Source organism: Macaca mulatta, chromosome 8 (genome assembly GCF_049350105.2).
Source record: "Macaca mulatta isolate MMU2019108-1 chromosome 8, T2T-MMU8v2.0, whole genome shotgun sequence".
Classification (NCBI taxonomy): Eukaryota; Metazoa; Chordata; class Mammalia; order Primates; family Cercopithecidae; genus Macaca; species Macaca mulatta.
Genome location: NC_133413.1, coordinates 14,064,826 through 14,087,149, shown reverse-complemented (window position 1 = coordinate 14,087,149; position 22,324 = coordinate 14,064,826). Strand labels below are relative to the sequence as shown.

General features: G+C 42.6%; 2 protein-coding genes and 1 pseudogene across 3 annotated transcripts in view; all 3 read left to right on the top strand.

The window, feature by feature from the left end:
• LOC144330568 (uncharacterized) overlaps nucleotides 1-22,324 on the top strand; it is a 310,405-nt gene that overhangs the window by 44,376 nt on the left and 243,705 nt on the right. The gene's annotated exons all lie outside the window — the stretch shown is intronic.
• Nucleotides 3,858-9,359, top strand: LOC144329484 (zinc finger protein 705D-like; annotated as a pseudogene). Its single transcript, XR_013397101.1, has 5 exons — nucleotides 3,858-3,940; nucleotides 5,637-5,771; nucleotides 6,874-6,969; nucleotides 7,498-7,577; nucleotides 8,642-9,359. The product of XR_013397101.1 is annotated as a zinc finger protein 705D-like (transcript).
• Nucleotides 18,008-22,324, top strand: part of LOC144330715 (SH3 domain and tetratricopeptide repeat-containing protein 1-like) — a 397,029-nt gene continuing 392,712 nt past the window's right edge. The window contains exon 1 of the mRNA XM_077943037.1: nucleotides 18,008-18,135. The gene's annotated coding sequence lies outside the window, so the exon portion shown is untranslated. The remainder of the gene's footprint in view (nucleotides 18,136-22,324) is intronic.

Below are 22,324 nucleotides of genomic sequence, written 5' to 3'. Positions count from 1 at the left end.
TCCTGACCTCAGGTGATCCGCCTGCCTCCGCCTCCCAAAGTGCTGGGATTACAGGTATGAGCCACTGCGCCCGGCCTTATTTTTAAATTCTATTTGTGTAGTTTATAGTTAAATTATATTCTGCTTCTCTATATTCATTTCCTTTCACAGATTTTCTCAGGCAATTTTTAAATTTCATTCATTTACCTTCTTGAGGAAAGTACTTAGATCATTTTTTAAAAATAATGTACAGCAAGTAATTTTTCCACAGATATTGTTTTAGCTTTATTGTGTTGGTACTTTTACATACTATATTCAGGTATTATTATTTTTCATAACTTACTTTAAAAATTGTGCCAAGTTTATTTAAAAGAGATTTCTCCCTTGATTTTCAGAGGTCAGATTGTGTCTTCCATTGCTGTTATTTTAGTTTAATTTTATTTTATTATATGTAAATATGTTGCATATTCCTTTTTTAAAAAATATGAGATTTTTTCTCTGGTTACACAAACTTTCTATGAAGTGTTCATTATGCGCTTTAAAAATAAATATTTTGTTTCAGGGCATGGTGCTTTCACACATGCAACCTTAGAATAATTTTAAATTCCATTCCACTTTCACCATTCCTGAACTGCTTTGAATATATTGGATGTTGGAAGCCATGAGAGGTTTTGACTTGCAATCCAGTCAAGATAATAGGATTTTCCATTTATAGTGTAATCTGATATATATTCGTTTTGGTTTCATACTTTTAAAAAATCTATTCTCTTTTACTCTGTGGTGATCTTTGCTTTTCTATTTGTGCTTTACTAGAATGTCAGCTGCTGTTTCCCTAGCACCTGAGATGTTACTCAACACTGTATAGTGCTGGTGTTGAGAATTGAGAGAATCTACTAAATAATAGCACTTTTTGAGACCGCAGTTCTGAATTAAAAGGAAGGGAAAGGACAGGCAAAAGAATATAGACATCAGCTATTTTTACTGAAGATCTGTTGGAGAACATGGTTTTGGTGTCCAGGAACTTGAGACCTAATGCTGCATTCCTAATACTTCACTAAGGTGGGCCTAAATAGCCCTGAAAGGGCTAGGAAGTCACAAGTCAGCCTCTTAATTGTTATGGGAGTCCTGAAAATATTAAGGTAATATTGAGGATGCAGAATGGCTCCTTCCTCATGACTTTTTAAGAGATCTGGGCCGGCGCTGTGGCTCATGCCTGTAATCCCAGCACTTTGAGAGGCTGAGGCGGGTGGATCACCTGAGATCAGGAGTTCCAGACCAGCCTGACCAAATTGGAGAAACCCCGTCTCGACTGAAAATACAAAATTAGCCAAGCGTGGTGGCGCATGCCTGTCATCCCAGCTACTTGGAAGGCTGAGGCAGGAGAATAGCTTGAACCTGGGAGGTGGATGTTGCAGTGAGCTGAGATTTCACCATTGCACTCCAGCCTGGGCAACAAGAGTGAAACTCTGTCAAAAAACAAAAAGAGAGAGAGAGAGAGAGAGAGAGAGAGAGAGAGAGAGAGAGAGATCTGGAGGGAGATACTAAGCTGTGCAGGCTCTCATCTTGAAGTCACCAAATACGTAAGTTGTTATTCCTGCTCTGGTGAGAAGTTTGTCAATACATTTTTTCCATGAATTAATGAAAATTTTAGACCCATAACATAAGTTTTAAAAAATTTATCCTAAAGATTGCTTGTGTATGTGTCTGTTTTGAAATATATTTAATCTCTATATCTTGAAATAGTTTTTATAGATTCCACACAAGAGTCCTTTAGGAAATAAGTGTGCTTTGATTTTCTTATAATATTTGTCCTTGTTTGTCCCTGGCACAGTCTGTATATGACCATTTAAATTACTTTTAGTTCATGTTTGGGTTATAATCACACACAAATATTCTCTAAAGTCCAAATCTTATTTTGATATTCGAGGAAGAGTTTACATGGTAATAATATTAAGGGTTACAGCTGGTTTCACTGAAGCTTTGTAGGCATTCTCTAATATCTTATTTTTTTGAAGGAATATCTATTCTGCTTGAATTATAGACTACATAATACATGTACTGTCAGGTACATTCATGGAAGGGACAGGCAGATGCAGTCATATGTTACTGAAGCCTTGATAAACAGATGTAGGAAATAGACCAAGGAATAAGAAAAAAGTTGATATTGAAAAGTGCTTGTTGAAGTCTGTAAATGTGCATTAAAATGTGGCAGTAAAAATAGACACAGTGAAGTTTGGGAACTGGGGTCTAAATCCTGGAGTCCCCAGAATCATAGAGAACCTTGGTTAGGGGAGTAATTTTGTAAAAAAGCAAGAAGAGGCAGTGACAAGGCAGAATATAATTAAAAGTATTGCTGTGTCATTTTCTAGTTTTGTAATTTTGTCATATTTTTCAAACTCTGTTGATCATTTATTGAACTGGTAAATAAACTATCATCAGCAGGGTTATTATAAGGGTTAAATAAGGAAATTTATGTATATCTGTAAGCACAACATCACAATTAATACAAAGTTACCCCTTTTATTTTTTCCTGGACTTCATGTACAAATGGGTCAGTTAATTTTTTGTTTATGAAACATAATTATCATTTGTACATAAAATATATTTATTTTTTTTATTTTTAGCAGGGAAATAATACATGCATGTTTTCCCCCATCTCAAACACATGCATTCATATAAACATATCCGTCTATATACCTACATATCTATGTATGAATATACACATGGACATCAGTATTTCTCAGCAAATATGTATCATGATAATCAGAGATATTGCAACTAACAAAGACTAATATAAACCATGATTGCAAGAATTTTAGATACCACCTTAGTAAAATATCAGATTGAGCTGCTACATTTCTCTCGGCCCTAAGTCATTTTGTATTTTCTGAGCATCTTAGAGGATTGTGACTGTATACACAGGACAGAAACACCATGACCCAGGGTACTGCTGCGAATTTCTGATGCAGGGGATTTTAAGGGCTAGATCAGCAGGATGGGAGTGTTGACCCTCCAAGTGAAATAAATTCCTGAATTGATTATCCCCATCCTAAAACAGGTTTTTTTTTTTTTTTGGATACAGAGTCTTGCTCTGTCGCCCTGGCTGGAGTGCAGTGTTAGGATCTCGGCTCACTGTAATTGCCTCCTGGGTTCAAGTGATTCTCCTGCTTCAGCCTCCTGAGTAGCTGGGATTACAGGCAAGCACCACCATGCCCAGCTAATTTGTGTATTTTTAGTAGAAATGGGGTTTCACCATTTTGGCCAGGCTGGTCTCGAACTCCTGACCTCAGGTGATCCACCTGCCTTGGCCTCCCAAAGTGCTGGGATTACAGGCAAGAGCAACCGCACTTGACCCTAAAACAGATTCTTACTTGATTGATTTCCAAGTTCCAAGGGGAAATACAAAAGTCGAAATTGAGAGAAAGTAAAAGTGGAGTAAGGCTTCAGAAGGCTGTGATTGGTGTTGGAGAAACATTGCTAGGGCATAAAGCTGGGATAATAAAATCTGAGAAATCCCACAGTGTTTATCTACAGGTGGAAATCATATTCCACATGTGGGCAGAGTCAGGGATCCCTGTATTTTAAAATCAGTGAGGGAATTGAATATCTGGACTTGTGTCAATTAACATACAAAACTCAGTGCTTTTAATGTTCTCGTTCACAAGATATCTGTGTTCCTTCTTTGTCAGAAACCATAGTCATAGGCTTCCTAATTTTGACCTTGGGGAAAGAGGAGAGGCCTCTGTGTGTTTGTGTGTATTGGTCAGGCTGTGGTGCAGGTGGTGTCACACTTCAGTGAAGGTCTGGCTTTTCATCACAGGTTGGTCTGAAAATTGTGTACAAGGCTGGTGTCTCACTTGTTCTTTCTCCAACCTCAGCTTTTTTTAGTGCCTGAAGTGTCTGCAAGTGGAAATCCAGAAGAAGACAGAGAGAGACTGAGTTCTTGACAATGCGTTCACTAGTGAGTAGGGGATGCCTCTTTCTGCTGAAATGACACCCATATTGCTGGCAAATGGGCAGTTTTCTGCAGTTCGCATGGGTGTTTCATTTTTATTCTTTTTTTTGTTTGTTTTTATGATGCAAAATCCATCCAGCCTGGGTGTTCCAAATGCAATCAGGAGACTTTCAGGTATCTGGCCTCCAATTAAGTTTTCTCAGGACTCTAGGTTGGGTATCATGTGTCAAAGATTCCTAAATTATCAATATAATTTCTAATATTATACTACTTTATTCCAGCCCCTATTCAGGCTATTTACAAAAAAAGACATGAGAGGTCTCATTTATGTATTTCTTTTTCTTCTATCCATCCTATAACCTCATAGGGAAATAATTGACCCATTAACTGTACCATTGGCTGAAATAGACTTAGGATTTTGATGAATGCAGGCAATAGAGATGCGTGAAGAGCAGAAGATCACAGCCCAATAATGAGGCTGATGTTCTAGCAGCTGAGTTCAATAAATCCCGTGTGATAGGCCTTGGGCAAGAGCTGCACAGTGCTGAGGAAAAAGGAGAGTTTGATAAAATATATTTGTGCTTTTAAAAACTTTGCAAAAGGACAACTAAAGAAGTCATTATTATTCTTATCCCCATTCATTTTACCTTTTGATAATTAACCTTTTCACCTTCTGGTAACTGAAAGTAACATATAAGAAATACAATTATTTAATTATGGTTGCACACTCAGGAGAAGGAATATAGTAGATAGAGTACAATTTAGGGTTCTGTGGAAGTGCTTCATAAGGGCTGGTTAGAAAAACGCAAAACAGTAAAGAGGTCTTTTTATCCTTGAACAAGCCAAGTGACAAGGTAAAGTTAAAAGAGAGGCAGTGATAACTGATGTTTGGATTGCCCAGAGAAAGTTGAGAACAGGAAGCTTCATATCACAGGAATCATCAGACTAAGACTTCCTCAGTGTACCAGCCTCAGCGGTCTTGTCTTGTGCTGCTCGACTGTCTTCAAGCCTTGTCATGAACACCTGAATGACATAACATTAGAGTGACTCTATGTATAAATTGAATCCTATATTCTGCGTAAAACTTGTTCAGTTCTGAAGAATGCTGGAGTCTGGTTCATTACTTTCTAACTTTTTAATGAATAAGGGACCAATGACATGTATTTAATAAATATTTGCTAGATAGGAAACATGTTTTCTATTACTTCGTTAGATTATTCAAAGCACATAATAGGTCTTTTAACCATTTGATTGGTGAGAAACCTGTGGTTTATCTAGAGAAATAATTTATTTAATCACGGTCATGTTTAAAAAGTAGTAAATCATGGTTATTTGTCTTGTGACTACTCTGTAATTTTCTTGAAATTCATGGTAAATTTGTTTTATTTATGAAGGTTCAAGCGAAAATTTTATAATCAGTTATGTACAGGTGATTAACACATTACTGAAAAATATCTGGGCTATATTATGCCACACCTCATGTGATATTTCTTCATAGTAAAGTTTAATGGATTAAGAGTGGGTACGTCTCTGTGAATGAATCGGAAAGGCAGATACCAGCTTAGTATTGAGAATGAACTGGCTGGAACCTAAAACACTGGGAATTCTGCATACCCAGCTCCTACCTATGTCATCTCAGCCTTCCTCCTCTGGACGTTAAAAGGGATTCTCTGTCTAAACTAAAGTGTCTGTGATGTTTTAGAAGAAAGTGACTTTTGAAGATGTAGCTATTGACTTCACCCAGGAAGAGTGGGCCATGATGGACACATCCAAGAGAACTGGATGGACACATCCAGTTGTTGGTGACTGGAAAACAACAGTCACCTGGTGTCCCTCGGTGAGTCCCTCAACATTCACATATGTATGTAGACACACATTGACTCATTCATTCAATAAGTGTTGGAACAGCTTCCCCATATCTAACTCTAATCTCTTCTCTGATTCTCTCACAGATCTTATCTGAAAAAGTTTGAGCTCTCTAAATCAGTCTGAAAGAAATATCTTTATTTTATTTTATTTTGTTTTGTTTTATTTAGTTTGTCACTCAATTAGAATGTAATCTTGACAAGGATTTCATGATTTCCTTGGTACTCAGTGTCTAATACTCAGAACAGACCTGAGAACTTAATGAATATTTTCTTTTCTTTTTTTTTTTTTTGAGACAGAGTCTCGCTCTGCCGCCCAGGCTGGAGTGCAGTGGCGTGATCTTGGCTCACTGCAAGCTCCGCCTCCCGGGTTCACGCCATTCTCCTGCCTCAGCCTCCAGAGTAGCTGGGACTACAGGCGCCCGCCACCTCGCCCAGCTACTTTTTTTGTATTTTTTAGTAGAGACGGGGTTTCACCGTGTCAACCAGGATGGTCTCGATCTCCTGACCTCGTGATCCGCCCGTCTCGGCCTCCCAAAGTGCTGGGATTACAGGCTTGAGCCACCGCGCCCGGCCTAATGAATATTTTCAATGTATTAAATTTAATATTTTCTAAATAACTCTTCTGCTTTAGTCGCTATGCTTAGGCTGAGACCAATTAGTGAAAACAATAGCAATATCTTTTCTGTATAGAACATCAATTATTTTTGTAAATCAAATTTTTTTTTTTGTTCTGCATGAGAATAATAATAAACATACTGTGCAGAGGTTTAATTAATCTCTTTCTGAAAAGACTGTGTATTCTGCATTGTGTCTTGGAACTTAGGCATGGACTCAGCATTCATAGGTCCTGACTGTTTTGAATTTCCTTTTCCTGATGGACCTTTCATTTGGATTTATTTTCTAGTCTCATGTTGGGTCAAAAAAATCCTGGGGAGTTTTCTGTGTTCTAGGTCTTGTGGCCTGAGCTGACCTTCACTGTTTTATTCTTCCTTGATAGCCTGCCTTACAGTTGGTGATAATGCACATTTATTGACAGTGAACTCAAAACACATGTACTGTTTCCACTAACAGGGTACCAGATAAGCAAATCCTATATAACTTTGCAGCTGGAGGAAGGAAAAGAGCTCTGGCGGGAAGGAAGAGAATTTCTCCAAGGCCAGAATCTGGGTAATCAACAGGGTCCTGTGCTCTAATAGGAGGAGGTGCTTTGTCAATGAATAATATCAGTCAAATATTAATGAGAGGTTTTATTAAATGAGTGGTAATTTCTAAAATGTAGGTTAAGCTACTGGAGCAGAATTCCTTAGATGGTATCATCATTTTTGTTCATATGTCAGATGCTACTCTTGTGTCCTCTTGCCTTTTCTTTTACTTTCAGGAAAAGGATAATTCATGTACTCGTTGGGGTTAAACTGTCACATGCTGACTCTTTTACCGATACCCCTGTGAAGACTATCCCTCTATTTACCTGCCTGATATCTCATGTCCATTTTAAATCTTTTCACATTTTAATTTTAAGACTCTTTTCTAATTGCTGACGCTGTACCTTCTGTTCTATTGAAGTATTTTCTTCATTTGACACATTTGCCACATCTAAGTGTCAATTTTTGAAAAAAAGTAAACAGGCCTTGTGGTTTTTCAAACAATTTTATTACCATAATACCAAGGTAACAATTTATTTTTCAATTATTTCAGACAAGGAAAGTGCCCTTAAGAAAAAACACACGATAACCATGCATCCTATCAGAAAAGATGCATCCACCGGTATGACAATGGTGAGTTTTATAGCTCTGTACACCAGTCATCTAAGTTAAAGATCTGGTAATGGGTTAAGTTAGTAATGACGCACAGTCACCTGAGTGTAATTAGGCTGGCACTAAGTGCTTTCTAAGCAAAAAAAAAAAAAAAAAATTTGATACTTTGAATTCAGTGAATAAAGTGACCTGTGTTGTAAACCATAACATGAGATCTTTAAAATAGAACAAGTGCATACACATTACTCATGCTCAGACTTTGAAAGATGTTGATATCATCACAATCAATGGAATAACTCTGCAGTTGGGATCTTACAAAAGAGAAAATATCTGTGTCTGCAGGAGACAATGTGTACGCAAGTGTCAATCGAGAAAAATGACGAGACAAGTCTCAATCATTTTAGGAGATGTATTTGCCAGAGTTAAGGACATGCACCTGGGGAACAGGTGTATACCTTTCTCCAAAGATAATTTTCTCCAAATTTAAAGGGGGAAAGGGTGGGATATTGAGAAGTACACAATTTTCATGTAAAAGTTGGGTAGAAAAAAATAGTCATTCATGAATTTTTCTGGCTTAGTGAATCTGGATTTTTTTTCATAAGATGACATAAACAAATGAGGCAGAGGAATAATGCAGGAAAGCTGCATTTTATATAAGACAACATAGGCAAAATGGGGCAGGGAAACAATTGGATATGCATTTGTGTCTGGTGAACTGGGGATGACTGCGCCTGTAAAGACAAGCTATCAGTTTGCATTGTCATGGTGTAATTTTAACAGCTCATCAGGAATCTCCTTGTGGGCAAAATATGGGGGAGGCATGTAGCTTTTCATCTTGTAGCCATATTATTTAGGAACCAGAAGGGGGAGGCAGGTTTGTGTGACCCTGTTCCCAGCTTGATTTTTCCCTTTGGTTAAATGAGTTTGGGGTGCCAAAATTTAATTTCCTTTCACACAAGTAACATTGGAAACATTTCAACTGGGCTCTACCACTGAATGGTTGGTCTAGGATTCAAAGGTGGTGAAATGAATGTATAGATGTATGTCGGTAAATCATTAAGAGCTTTTAATCTTTGTCTCTAAAGGAGAACTCTCTCATTCTGGAGGATCCCTTTGAATGTAATGATTTGGGAGAAGATTGCACTCACAGTTCCACAATGACTCAGTGTTTGTTAACTCAGAGTGGAAAGAAACCCTACGTCAGCAAACAGTGTGGAAAATCCCTTAGTAATCAGTTGTCCCCTAAACCACATAAACAAATTCATACTAAAGGTAAATCATATCAATGTAATATATGTGAAAAGGCCTATACTGGTTGCTTTCACCTTAGACGGCACAAGATGACTCACACTGGAGACGGGCCATATGCATGTCATCTATGTGGAAAATCCTTCACTCAGCGTCCTCACCTTAGAAGACATGAGAAAACTCACACGGGAGAGAGACCGTAGAAGTGTCATCAGTGTGGGAAAGGCTTTATTCAATCCTTTAACCTTCGAAGACATAAGAGAACTCACCTTGGATAAAAGTGTTATGAATGTGATAAAAGTGGGAAAGTCTTTAGTCAAAGCTCTGGCTTTAGAGGACACACAAGAATTCACACTGAAGAGAAACCACATGCTTGTCTTCTATGTGTGGAAAGCCTTTAGTCTATCTTCTGACCTTAGATGATAGGAGAGAACATGCACTGGAGAAAAGCCATATGAATGCCATTTATGTGGGAAAGCCTTCAGTCAACGTACTAATCTTAAATAACATCAGAAAATTCACCCTGGAGAGAAACTTATAAATGTCTTCAGAACATATTCTGACTTTAGATGACATGGTGTTAGGAATGATGGACGTAAGGAATATGGAAGAGACTTCAGCTGTAGTGTAACATCTAAACATGCCAAATGACCCACATTTTGAAGAATTACTATACCCAACATGGACGTTACTTCAGTTGCCTTTATTCTTCAGTCCACATCAATAAATTCATATGGAAGAGAAATTGTACGACATGTGTGTACCAAAGACTTGTTAGTGATCTGATCATAAATGACACGAGAGAGCTGAAACTGTCAACATGATAAACTAAAAGTCTTCAGCAACAGTTTGAATAATTTAAAACGTGTGGGACTTTCAGGTAGAGAATCTCTAGCCCTGTGTTCAGTGTGAAAATGTTTTTATGTGCAATTTGTTGTCAAATAACCTAAGAAAACTTTACTTGGATGAACCTTTTATTTGTATTTTCTGTGAATAAACATTCAGCCAAGCACTAGGCTTGATGTTCACAAGAAAACACAGTGATAAAATGCTGCTAAAATGGAAAATAAGAAAGGAAATCCTTTATAAGCTAAATAAGAAGGGAAAGTCTTTCCAAGGGCAATGAATTCTCTTGGAATACCAAACACTTCTTACTGGAGAAGTTATGCCTTGAAAAATCATGAGAAATCCTTTCTTCACAGAGTAACGCTTGTGGTACATGTGAGATTTCACACTGGACAAAACACGGTTAGCATCTTGAAAGGAGAAGATTATTTAGTGGTAATTCATTTCTTAGTTGACATTAAGCTTCTCACCTTGAGGAGCTATCAAATTTGAAAATCACTGTAGAGAAACCTGATAGATTTCTCATCAGAAAAGTGAGTCAAGAAGGTGGACCTCTAGAAAAAACTCTTAACACATAGTTTAGCAAAATAATTAAGAAATTTGAGAAAATGTCTATTCATAAAAATGCAGCACATAAATGTATAATAGCAAAGTGACCTGGGCATAAATTGAATGCAGAATTATATAAGAAATCTCATTAAACATTTCCAAAAGATCAATACTTACAAATATTGAAAGAATACAATCGGTTGTTGAAAAAACTTAGTGTGTTGGTGAAGTCCTTCTTTCATTTATGCAGCCCTAACAAATCGATGTGCATCTGCACTCCTTGGCTTATGGGTCGACATTCTACCCCAACTTCCGAGTCTCCCCAGTCTTCGACGGCTCTTTCCTCACAGCTCACCTCCCTTTACTTCAATGTCCACTGAAACCACTTGTTTCCATCCAACCCTGGAACTGACACATCAGGGATCTTCAGCCCCACTCGCCAGATTTCTCAGTGTGTCATTGCATAGATTTAGCAAGGAAATGGAGGCTGTATCAAAGACACCTAGTATATGCATTTGGGTGTCCCCAGCCCTTGCCTCGGTCTCTGAGTAGTTACCTGGGATCCGAGAATAAGGCAGCCCTGCTCTTCTATCCCTCAGAAATCTCTTGAAATTTTGTCCCTGAAGCCTCTCTAAGTGGAGGTAGCAGTTCATCTCATGACACCCCAGAGTTTACTCAGGTAAGTCCTGAGTTATTACACAGAGACAGATATAGCTGTGTTCCTTTTACTTCTGTCCAGAAGATAAAACACCAGCATGATAAAGCAGGCGAACCTGTCAGCCACCATGCAAGCCTTTCCTATATTTGACTCAATGTACTTTTCCAGAAGCAAAATGAAAGTTCTCACAGAGGGGGCTTCCTCTGCCTTGTCCTCAGAATTGGAAAATGTATTGTCCATCAAGGAGCCTCAGTACTGAACCTAAAACTCAAGAGAAAACGTTTCCTGAATAACAAGTGGGATGATGACATGAAATTTTGCAAAACAGGCACAATCTTAACACGATAGGTCTTACTAAGGCTAAATGGCCTTATCCATAGTTGAAATTGACACATCATTATATTAAAAATTCTCCACAAGTGATTGATTTTACTCTGCAGCCAGGGTTTATGTCAAGTGTGAGGATGGTGTCTTGCATTGTCGCTTGGGCTTGGGTGTAGTGGCAAGATCTTGGCTCACTGCAACCTCCACCTCCCGGGTTCAAGCAATTCTCTTGCCTCAGCCTCCCTAGTAGCTGGGATTGCAGGTGCCTGCCACCAGGCTCAGCTAATTTTTGTATTTATGGTAGAGACAGTTTTTCACCATGTTAGCCAGGCTGCTCTGGAACTCAGGAACTCCTGACCTCATGATCCGCCCACCTTGGCCTCCCAAAGTGCTGGGATTACAGGCATGAGCCACCGTGCCAGGCCTGAAACCCCGTGTTTACTAAAAAAAACAAAAATTAGCTGGGTGTGGTGGTGGGTGCCTATAATCCCAGTTACTCGGGAGGCTGACACAGGAGAATCACTTGAACCCGGGAGGCAGAGGTTGCAGTAATCAGAGATGGTGCCACAGCAGTCCAGCCGGGCTACAGAGCAACACAGTGTCTCCAAAAAAACAAAAAACAACACCAAGAAACCCCTCAGATATCCGGATAAGAGGATACAGATGTATCCACTGTCATAAATTCTTCACCATGCTACAAGAGGGGAACTGACATTTTGGTGAATCTTTGTAAATCATCAATTTATCTATCATACTTTTATTTCACCAGTAGCATTGACAAAGCTAAGTCCTACAATTCCATTTGAAATTACCCTTAAAAAGAACAGACCTTTAAAACCTACTACACTCACTCTGGGGAAGGAATAAATATGAATTTTTAGCAAATTATATACGTCATTTTACCTTGCTACTTTGGAAATAGTACCTTTATCTTTCAAGCTGTACTGACAACATGTATCTTATAGTCAATGAAAAACTGAAACTCAAATAAGCGGACAAGCCTTATCAAGGTAACAAACTCAGGGAGAGGCATTGCTGACTCCAACACAGACCTTTCTAAGTGTCACGGCAGGCCATTCTATCCCTCGGGACACCCATCCTGTTCAGTAAAGCACTCAGTGACCACCTAGGAGGCACTCGCACTGCTCTTTGCCCTCCTGTGTGCCTTAAGTGCATTTTCATATTCAGGTTCTTGCACATCCTCTCTGGGGTGGGTTACCTTGTCCTTTGGGACAATTTTTCTCTCTTCGCAAGTCTGAGACAATCTAGAAAGCAGAAATCATTTCTGCCTTTTCCTCTCAATATCAGCATCCCATTTGCGGATCGTCAATGTGTCTCCGAGGAATAAAAGCTCCGGCTGGAGGAACAGTTTCAATAACCTAGCTTTAATGACATTACGTTGTATTGTCCATTCATTTTAATGTCCTAAAATTTTAATAACCCTAAGGGGTCACCATTTTAGATGAAACTATACCAGGAGATTCCTCTAAGGCCAAGAGCATCCAGCTGCTCCCATGAGAGACTCTACCCCCTACCTCGGGCTGTCCTTGGGGATGAGATGACCCTGGGGCTGATACTCACTAGACCCTCCAATAGACATGGCCACAGTGGGTATCCTGGGTCATCCCCAGACAGTTCTAAAATGCCAGGACTAGGAAAAGACAGGAGGGTGGCTGAGGACACAACACCCTGTAAAGTTTTCACGGGGAGACCTCAACCTAAAGACATTTTGGTAATATGTGCACTTAGGAAAGATGAAAAGAAGAGAGGCACAAAGATTTTTTTTTACAGTAGAGTGTCAGATAATTTATTCTCCACTTTCCTCTCATATAAAATGTTTGGAAACAGAAAAATATTTTGGCCAAGGTGGCTCACGCCTGTATTCCCAGCGCTTTAGGAGGCCGAGGTGGGTGATCAGTTAAGGTCAGAAGTTCAAAACCAACCTAACCAACATGGCAAAACTCTGTCTCTACTAAAAATACAAAAATTAGCTGGACGTGGTGGTGGGCGCTTATAAGCCCAGCTACTTGGGAGGCTGAGGCAGGAGAATCGCTTGAACCCGGGAGTCAGAGGTTGCAGTGAGCTGAGACTGCGCCATTGCACTCCAGCTTGGTGACAGGGCGAGACTCTGTCTCAACAACAACAACAACAACAGCAACAACATAAAAAAATATATATATATTAAAAAACTATAAATTTAAAATTACTACATGTAGATAGTATTTGAAGTCATGGGACTGACTGTAGGTAGAAACAAGAGAAGGCAAGGAAAGTTTTTATATTTATATTTATATATATTACATAAAATTAATATACATAATTATAATATATAAATATATAATATAGGCTGTGCACAGTGGCTTACACCTGTAATCCCAGCAATTTGGGAGGCTGAGGTGGGCAGATCAGCTGAGGTCAGGAGTTCAAGACTAGCCTGACCAACATGGAGAAACCCCATCTCTACTAAAGATACAAAAATTAGCCAGGCGTGGTGGTGCTTGTCTGTAATCACAGCTACTCAGGAGACTGAAGCAGGAAAATCACTTGAACCCAGGAGGCGGAGGTTGCGGTGAGCCCAGATTGTGTCATTGCACTCCAGCCTGGGTGAGAAGGGTTAAACTCTATCTCAAAATAAATAAATAAATAAATAAATAAAACAAGAAATAGATATTTATGTCTAAATATATAATTATAATACATAAATGTGTATATATACATTTATTATAAATTTATTAATATATGAAATATATTTATTTCTGAGACAGGGTCTGGCTCTGTCACCCAGGCTGGAGTGCAGTGACACTATCAGAGCTCATTGGAGCCTTGAACAGATGGCTCAAGCGATCCTCCCATCTCAGCCTCCTGAGTGGCTAGGATTGCATGCACACACCACCATGCGTAGCTAATTTTAAAATTTTTTGTAGAGACAGGGTCTTCCTTTTTTGCCTAAGCTGGTCTTGAACTCCTGCGCTCAAGTGATCTTCCTGCCTCAGGCTTCCAATGTGTTAGACGTGGGCCACTGCATCTGGTCTAATGCATTTTTTAATTTGCGAGTTTATATTATTTAATATTTTTAAGTACTGAATGTGTTGAACAACCAAGTTGCAGAATTCCCACACAATGGACGGTCAGCTGTCATGACCTGGTTCAAATTGTCCCAGCACACCAAGGCTAGAAACCTTTCAGCCAACTTCCACTTATGTCTCCCGGGGCAGGACAATGTCACTAGGCCAATCCCCACTAAGAGGGACTCTGGAAAGGCAAGAAACTATTCTGTTCTCTATAATGGAATGTGACCAAAGAGAAGGCAGCTGGGAGGACCAGCTGGGCCCTCCAACCAGCAGCATGCACCATCGACTAACTGCCCTAGAGCTACACCGTGCTGGGCATTTGGGGCACTGTTATGAGCAAGAGTTTCCATTTTTCTTCTCATGGAACCTTCATGCTAGTGGCAAGAGACAATTTTTTTTTTTTGAGACAGAGTTTTGTTCTTGTCAATCAGGCTGGAGTGCAATGGTGTAATCTCAGCTCACTGCAACCTCTGCCTCCTGGATTCAAGCAATTCTCCTGCCTCAGCCTTCCGAGTAGCTGGGATTACAGGATTGCACCACCACATCTAGCAAATTTTTGTATTTTTAGTAGAGATGGGGTTTCACCATGTTGGCCAGGCTGGTCTGGAACTCCTGAGCCACTGCACCCAGTCAAGAGGGAGATTTTAAATCAATAAGTATAATTGTGATGAATGCCAGAAAGCAGAATGTGTGTGATGGGGAGGGGACTTAAGTTATTGTCTCATATTTTAACACTTTCATAGGCAATAACTAAAAACTTAGAAGCTCAAAACAACACACACCTTTAAGCCAATTTTGGCAAGCTAGGAGTTGAGCACATTTTAGCGGGTCGTGTGCTTGGGATCTCACGCTAAGCAGCTGGGCTGCATCCTCATCTGAGGCTACATCAGGGCAGAATCCATTTCCAGGTCCGCCGAGGTTATTGGCCGAATTCATTTCCTCGGACCCGCTTGGCAAGGGCCCAGCTTTTTGCTTCCTTGCCTACGGGCCCCTCCAAAGGTCCTTTCTCAGCACAGCATCTCCCTCCTGCAGCGCCTGCAGGCGGAACCGTTCTCTCTAGTGTGCGAAGGTGATGCACTGTGACATTGACATCCCATTGCTTTCGCCAGGCTCTATGGGTTAGAAGCCAGTCACCGGTTTTGCTCGTACCCAAGGTCAGGAAGATTATGCAAGGGCATAGGTCACTGGGGGGTGGTCAGCCACTTTAGGGTGTGGCTGCCACCACTGAATTTGGTGAGACTTTAAGGGTTGGTAGGAGTTGGTCAAGTACAGGGGTGAGGGTGTGTCAGGCAGGGGTGAGGGCATGGAGGGGGATGCAGAGGCCTGCACCCTGGAATGTCCTTTCACTCCCTGAGGTTTTGTTCTCCTGATCCCTGAGTACATCCCAGAACACGGTGGGGCCCTAGCAGGGGAGAGGTAGGGAAGCATGTGTTGTTCATCCGGGGACCTTGTTAGGCAAATCAGATTAAGGAACAGGCTTTCAGTGGTGGGTGCAAGCTTGGGAGTGATGAGTGTGCAGGTGTGTGTGGGAAGAGCGATGGGGATGGGGTCAGCCCCAGCCACCAAGAAGACGTTAACTGTGCATCCACCCATCCCAGCAGCCTCCCTGGGTGAGTGCCTTCAGGGTGCAGGTCCTGTTTTACACATGGAAGTGAATCAGAGTGGGACACTGCCTTGCCTTAGAGAGGTCACACTTCTTCTCCTTCTTCTTCTTCTGCTTTTTTTTTTTTTTTTTTTAATTTGCAACAGATTCTCACTCTGTTGCCCAGGCTGGAGTGCAGTGGTGTGACCTTGGCTCACTGCAACCTCTGCCTCCCAGGTTCGAGCAATTTTCCTGCCTCAGCCTCCTCGGTAGGGTAGCTGGGATGATAGGCACGCATTACCATGGCTGGCTAATTGTTGTATTTTAGTTTCACCATATTGGCCAGGCTAGTCCCAGTCTCCTGGCCTCAAGCGATCTGCCTGCCTCAGCCTCTCAAAGTGCTGTGACTACAGGCGTGAGCCACCACACCGGGCAAAAGGTCACAATTCATGCCACGTGGGTGGCAGCCACTCAGACAGCACCCCAGCCGGCGCTGGGAGTGAGGGGTGCTCAGTGTCCTAGGAAGGCAGAGGGCTGCATGAGAGGTTCTGGGAGGAAGGACTGGAGGAGGATTTGAGATTTTCACCTGAGCAGCTGGGTGGATGGAGGGGCTGTTCACAGAGAATCACAAGAATGTGAATGAGCAGGTTAGGGCACTAATAAAGCACTCTGTTTTGGCCTGTGGAAAATTTAAGATGCTTCCCTGCGTCCAGCTGGAGCTTTGGGAAAGGTCAGGGCTGGGCATCTGATGGGATGGATGTCTCTGGCAGGCAGCAGAGCATGTGGATGGTTTGTGAAGCCCGGAAGAGCAAGAGATTTCTTGTGGCAGTGCCCAGTGCAAATGGAAGGGCATTTGGCCTGAGTCCAGACATATACAAGTTGGGCAGAGAAGGGGGTGGGTCCCTGGGACCCACCGAGGAGCAGCTATGGGAGTACAGGGAAACCAAGGGTGTGGGGTCACATGAAGCAGGAAGCTCAAATAAGATGAGGAAAGAGGTTTTAAAGACGATCAGGTCTGGGGACAGTGGTTCATGCCTGCAATCCCAACACTTTGGGAGGCTGAGGAGAGGATAGCTTGAGGCCAGGAGTTTGAGACCAGCCTGGGCAACATAGGGAGACCCCATTTCTATAAATAAATAAATACCATTGGTACTTGGCATTTCAGGCGGGGAACAGCAAACACATGAAAGCTCTGAGGCAGGAAAGGGAAGTGATTAGTGCTCGCTCCTGGTTCGTTTATCAGACCTTAAAGTGATGCAGAGACATTTCAGGTACTCCTTGGCCGAGCTCCTTCAGGGAAGGCCTAGGTTCGCCTCTACTTCCCATCTATTAATTTTTTTTTTTTTTTTCGAGACGGAGTCTCATTCTGTCGCCCAGGCTGGAGCACATGCAGTGGCACCATCTCAGCTCACTGCAACCTCTACCTCCCTGGTTCAAACGATTTCTCCTGCCTCAGCCTTCCCAGTAGCTGCAACCACAGGTACGCGCCATCACGATCGGCTAAGTTTCTGTATTTTTAGCAGAGATGGGGTTTCATCTTGTTGGCCAGTCTGGTTTCGAACTCCTGGCCTCAAGTAATCCACCTGCCTCGGCCCCACAAAGTGCTGGGATTACAGGCGCCAGCCACCGCGCCCGGCCCTACTTCACTCCTAACGCCCACCATCCGTGCTTCCAAATGTTTGCTGAATGACAAGGTGAACGAGTGAATGGGACTACGTGACTTCGGGCAGCAGGCAATCCTATTCCTTGGACCTCAGTTTCCCTTTTTGTAAAGCAAGCCTGTCTCTCGCTCTCTGTCCTAAAAGCCTGAGTTCTGGGCTTGAGATGAGCGCGTCCTGTACAGTAGACTCCAGGTGGACGTTGAGCTGGGTCTTCCAGGAGGCCAGGATCCGGCCAGCTCTTGGGTCCGGTCCTCCCGCGGTACCCCGCACGCCCAGTCCCAGCGCCGCCCCGCCCAACCTCCCTTTGTTCCCCCAGGCCCCACCTTCTCCGCGCAGCTGGCTCCCCCTTGGCCGGGGGGCGGGCCCTGGGCGCCCGGCTCCGCTGGGGGCGGGGCGGCGGGCGGCGGGCGGGGCCGTGTGCACCTGCAGGGTGTGTTTCCGGGCCGCAGCCCCGCGCCAGCTGCAGCTCCTTGATCCGAGCCGGATCCTGAGCGGGCAACACGCGCTGAAGCGACGCGGCGGCGGCCCCGCCCTGGGGCTCCATTGTTGAGGCTGCCGTGGCTCTGTCGGCTGCTCAGCTGCGCTCCAGTCGGCCCAGGCGCCGCGGCGAGGAGCTAGGGCTGCGAGGCGGCGGCCTGAGGTGAGACTGCGCCATGGGCGACGGGGTCTCCAGACCGGGTGGGGGTCTCTGCCCCGGGTGTGGCGGCTCCGAGCTCGGCTCCGCAGGGTCCGAGCTCGGCTCCGCAGGGTCCGAGCTCCGCTCCGCAGGGTCCGAGGTCGGGATCCGGGGTCCTTGCGCCTGGGCTTTGTCTCGGCCCCGTGTGGCACCGGGGGCTTCGCGCCTGCTGCGATACCGCGTGGGCCCGCGCGGGGAGTCCCGGTTGCCCTGCGGGTGGGGGCCGGTCCCCACTGCTCCCCGGCTCCCCGCGTCTGCCGCGGAGGGGACTGCATGGACCCGGGCGCGGGCTTCTGCCCCGTACCCCGCAGCGTGGCTGGTCCCCGCGTGCGGCAGAGGGGGCCCTGCGAGGACCCACTCGTGGGGCGGGGTACGGGTCACCGCGAGTGGGAGACTCCGCCGCCCTCCCCGCCCTCCCCGCCTTCCCTCGCAGCGAGACTGCTTCGCCAACTCACTGAGGGGACTGCGTGGAGGTTGCAGTGAGTGAAATGACTGCACTGCACCCCAGCCTGGGCCATAGAGTGAGACTTCCTCTCAAAACAAAAACAAAAACAATGTACTGGGTCTACCTCCGGCTCTGGAATTTTCCTGGAAGGCCTTCTCTTCTGGGCTTCATTTTTCTCACTTTTGAGGATCGTAAACTACATAATTTCCAAGAATTTTTGCCCTACACCTTTAATTCTTTCAAGCAAATACAGCAGAGAAAAATTCTCTTCCCCGCAATGGTGTAAATAATGGAGGCCTTTGAAAATGTGGATTCTAAAGTGGAAGTTCTTTTTCTTCTTCCCCTTTGTTTCCTTTTAAACGAGTTTAGTTACATGAGTATATACTTTATCTCAGACTTAAGGACAAGTATCTATGATGAAAACTTAAGTAACTTTTTGGCAATATCTTGCATATTCTTCACAATTGTGTTTTATGTGCAGCATCTTCCCTATATCCAGTTGATTTGTTTTTTTCTCATTAATGGAGTTGTTGAGCTCAGAACTTTTCAGGAGCATTTTGTTGATCTTTTAAGGGTCATGTGAAATATGTTCCAATTTAACATTTTATTTTGTTGACTAAAATGGGAGTAAATGGAAACTTGAGAGTGCCTTGAGTAGATGTACTTGGCTTGTGTAATGGTTTGAAGCATAGTTGAAAATTACCACTTGTTGCCAGGTGTGGTGGCTCACACCTGTAATCCCAACACTTGGGGAGGGCAAGACAGGCAGATCACGAGGTTAGAAGATGGCTAATCTGGCTCATACAGTGAAACCCCGTCTTCACTAAAAATACCCCGTCTCCACTAAAAATACAAAAACTTAGCTGAGTGTGGTGGCACACGCCTGTAGTCCCAGCTACTCGGGAGGCTGAGGCAGGGGAATCACTTGAACCTGGGAGGTGGAGGTTGCAGTGAGCGGAGATTGCACCACTGCACTCCAGCCTGGGCGACAGAGTGAGACTCCATCTCAAAAAAAAAAAAAAAAATAGCACTTGTAAAAAATTGCATCACATGTTGAATGACCTATAAAGGAGCTACAATTCTAAGGTATATGGTAATTAATTCTTTAAAATAGGCCGGTTGCTGTGGTTTACACCTGTAATGCCAGCGCTTTGGGAGGCTGAGGAGCGAGGATCACTTGAGCCCAAGATTAGAAGCTGCAGTGAGCTATAATCATGCCACTGCACTCCAGTCTGTGTGACGGAGTGAAACCCTTTCTCTAAAAAATAAAAAGGTAAATAAATAATTTAAAAATAAAATACTAAGCTCCTTTCCAATTTATCTGTTTGGTAAGGTGGGAATTTGATGTGTTTGAGTTTCTTAAAGCCAGCCACGTGTCTCTGTAGAAAGGAGACACAATTTTCTCTGCTATTCCTAGTTATTTGGATGATTATAGGGATTAAAAATAGACATTTGGTCAAGTCTTGAGCTACTGAATTACAATTTTTGCTTCACTCAGTAGGATTTTGCCTTTATTTTGATTTGCATTCTTAGTTTAGGAAAATATCTTTGTTATATGCCCCATACACTTTGTTCTTTTGGGGAATCTGATCTTAGGAGAGGGCTTCAAAACGCGACCAGATTTTCTTTATGGTTTTCTAGATTTTATTAATGTCTTAATAAAACTTAACTAGTTAATGCTGCTTCTATGTCGAAGTATTTTTCATTTAGAGTAGGCTTGATTTTTATATGGATTAAATGAAAGGAAGTCTCTCACGGAAGGGGACATATGGGTATGGAGAAGACAGAGGGTGTATATATATATATATATATATATTTTTTTTTTTTTTTTTTTTGGAGACAGAGTTTTGCTCTGTTGCCCAGGCTGGAGTACAGTGGCAGGATCTCGGATCACTGCAAGCTCCGCCTCCTGGGTTCACTCCATTCTCCTACCTCAGCCTCCCAAACAGCTGGGACTATAGGGGCCTGCCACCACGCCTGGCTAATTTTTTGTATTTTCAGTAGAAACAGGATTTCACTGTGCTAGCCAGGATGGTCTCCATCTCCTGACTTCGTGATCTGCCCGCCTCAGCCTTCCAGAGTGCTGGGGATTACAGGTGTGAGCCACTGCCTGTGGCCGACAGAGGATTTATTTCTGAGCTCTATATTTCAGAGTTCTTTTCTCTAGCCCTGGCCTGGGTCCCAAACAGGGAACTTAATTCACTCTATCACTGAAGTATACTCTTGCTTTGATGCCATTGGTATGTTGTCCTAGAGATTTGCTGTGGCTGCTAGGAGTGTTTCAGAGTTAAGAACTGATGCAACCTCTCTTTTGTCAGATTTTGAGTCTATAAACCATCTTGTTTCCTTTAGCGTTATCTCCCTGGAACTGGAAGGTCAGAGATGAAGTTTTCTTAGATTATAAGTCTCAGCCTTTGCTATCTACCTTCGTCTGTCTCCCATATCACCTGCTGTTTTTTTCCCCGTTTTTCATTTTAATGTTTTTATTGGATAGGTGTCTATTATTGCAGGCTACCTCAAAACATTTTTGGATATTGACAGGATATCAGTATGAATAATATGTAAAAGATAACTTATTCTAGTTCTTTTGAGCAGAGGATTTGGTTTCGATATGTGGCCCTATTAAAGCTTTTGTTAAGCCCAAGTACTTGCTGAACTTCAGTTCCCTTACCTATAAAATGGAGTTAGTTGTTAGTAATACCTGTTCTGCCTAACTCAGGAGATTGTTTTGAGGATCATACGAAATTATGAATGTAATGGAATTTTGTAAATTTTAAATGAAATATTGTATTACCTAAGATTGTTTTTTTTAAACGCCATATTAAGAATGGAATGAATCTGGGTTTTCCTTTGAAATCTCAAATGTTTAATGTACAGAGAAGTTTTAATGTGTCTGTTGGGGAGCTTCATTAGGATTGTTTTCTATCTTTAATTGGCCAGTATTGTTTTATATGTTAGCATTTTGGGGGAACATCAAAATTTGTGTTTCAGTTATCATTAATATTTTACAAAGTTATTGAATGTGCATGATTAGTCTTTAACAATCTCTTCAATTATTTACATTCCCATGTAAAAAAAATGCAGTAATGAAGGTTCATGTAAATAACATTCCCATGCCTTAATGAAGCATAATTTCTTGACATTGCAGTTTCTAAGTGCCCTGTCTTGAGGTTGGGAAGGCTAAAGGGCAGTCAGACGTCAAGGTCAGCAAAGCGTCACCTTTGACATTTGAAATCCAGCAGCAGGTATCACAGTGAACCCCATCCCAGCATCCAGGAAGTTTCTCTGTCCTGCCTCTCCTCCAGCCACCTCAGAATCTGTGTCTGCGGTGTTGGTCCTGCTTTCCTCTCTCTCCTCTGCCTTTTCTTTCTCTTCACCAACTTCTACCGAGTGCCTCTGATGTCCCAGACAGTGGCAGTGGGAGTACGAAGGCTAATAAACCCGGCCCTGGTCCTCAAAGAATTGATGTTTTCTGTGCAGATATTAAGTGACACTGTCATACATAGTGTTGACAAACATTGATACAGATTTCCTGTGAAGTGCAGAAGCACCATCCTAGAAGCAGAGATGCAGAGGCAGCACTGGTGAGTCACACATGGAGAGCTGGAGTTCTTGGTCTAGTGGGATAAACTGACTTGGACATCATTTCAGTGCAGCGGAGTGAGTGCTGGGACGGGCTCCCTCGGGGCATCTGGGGCTGGGTTTGTC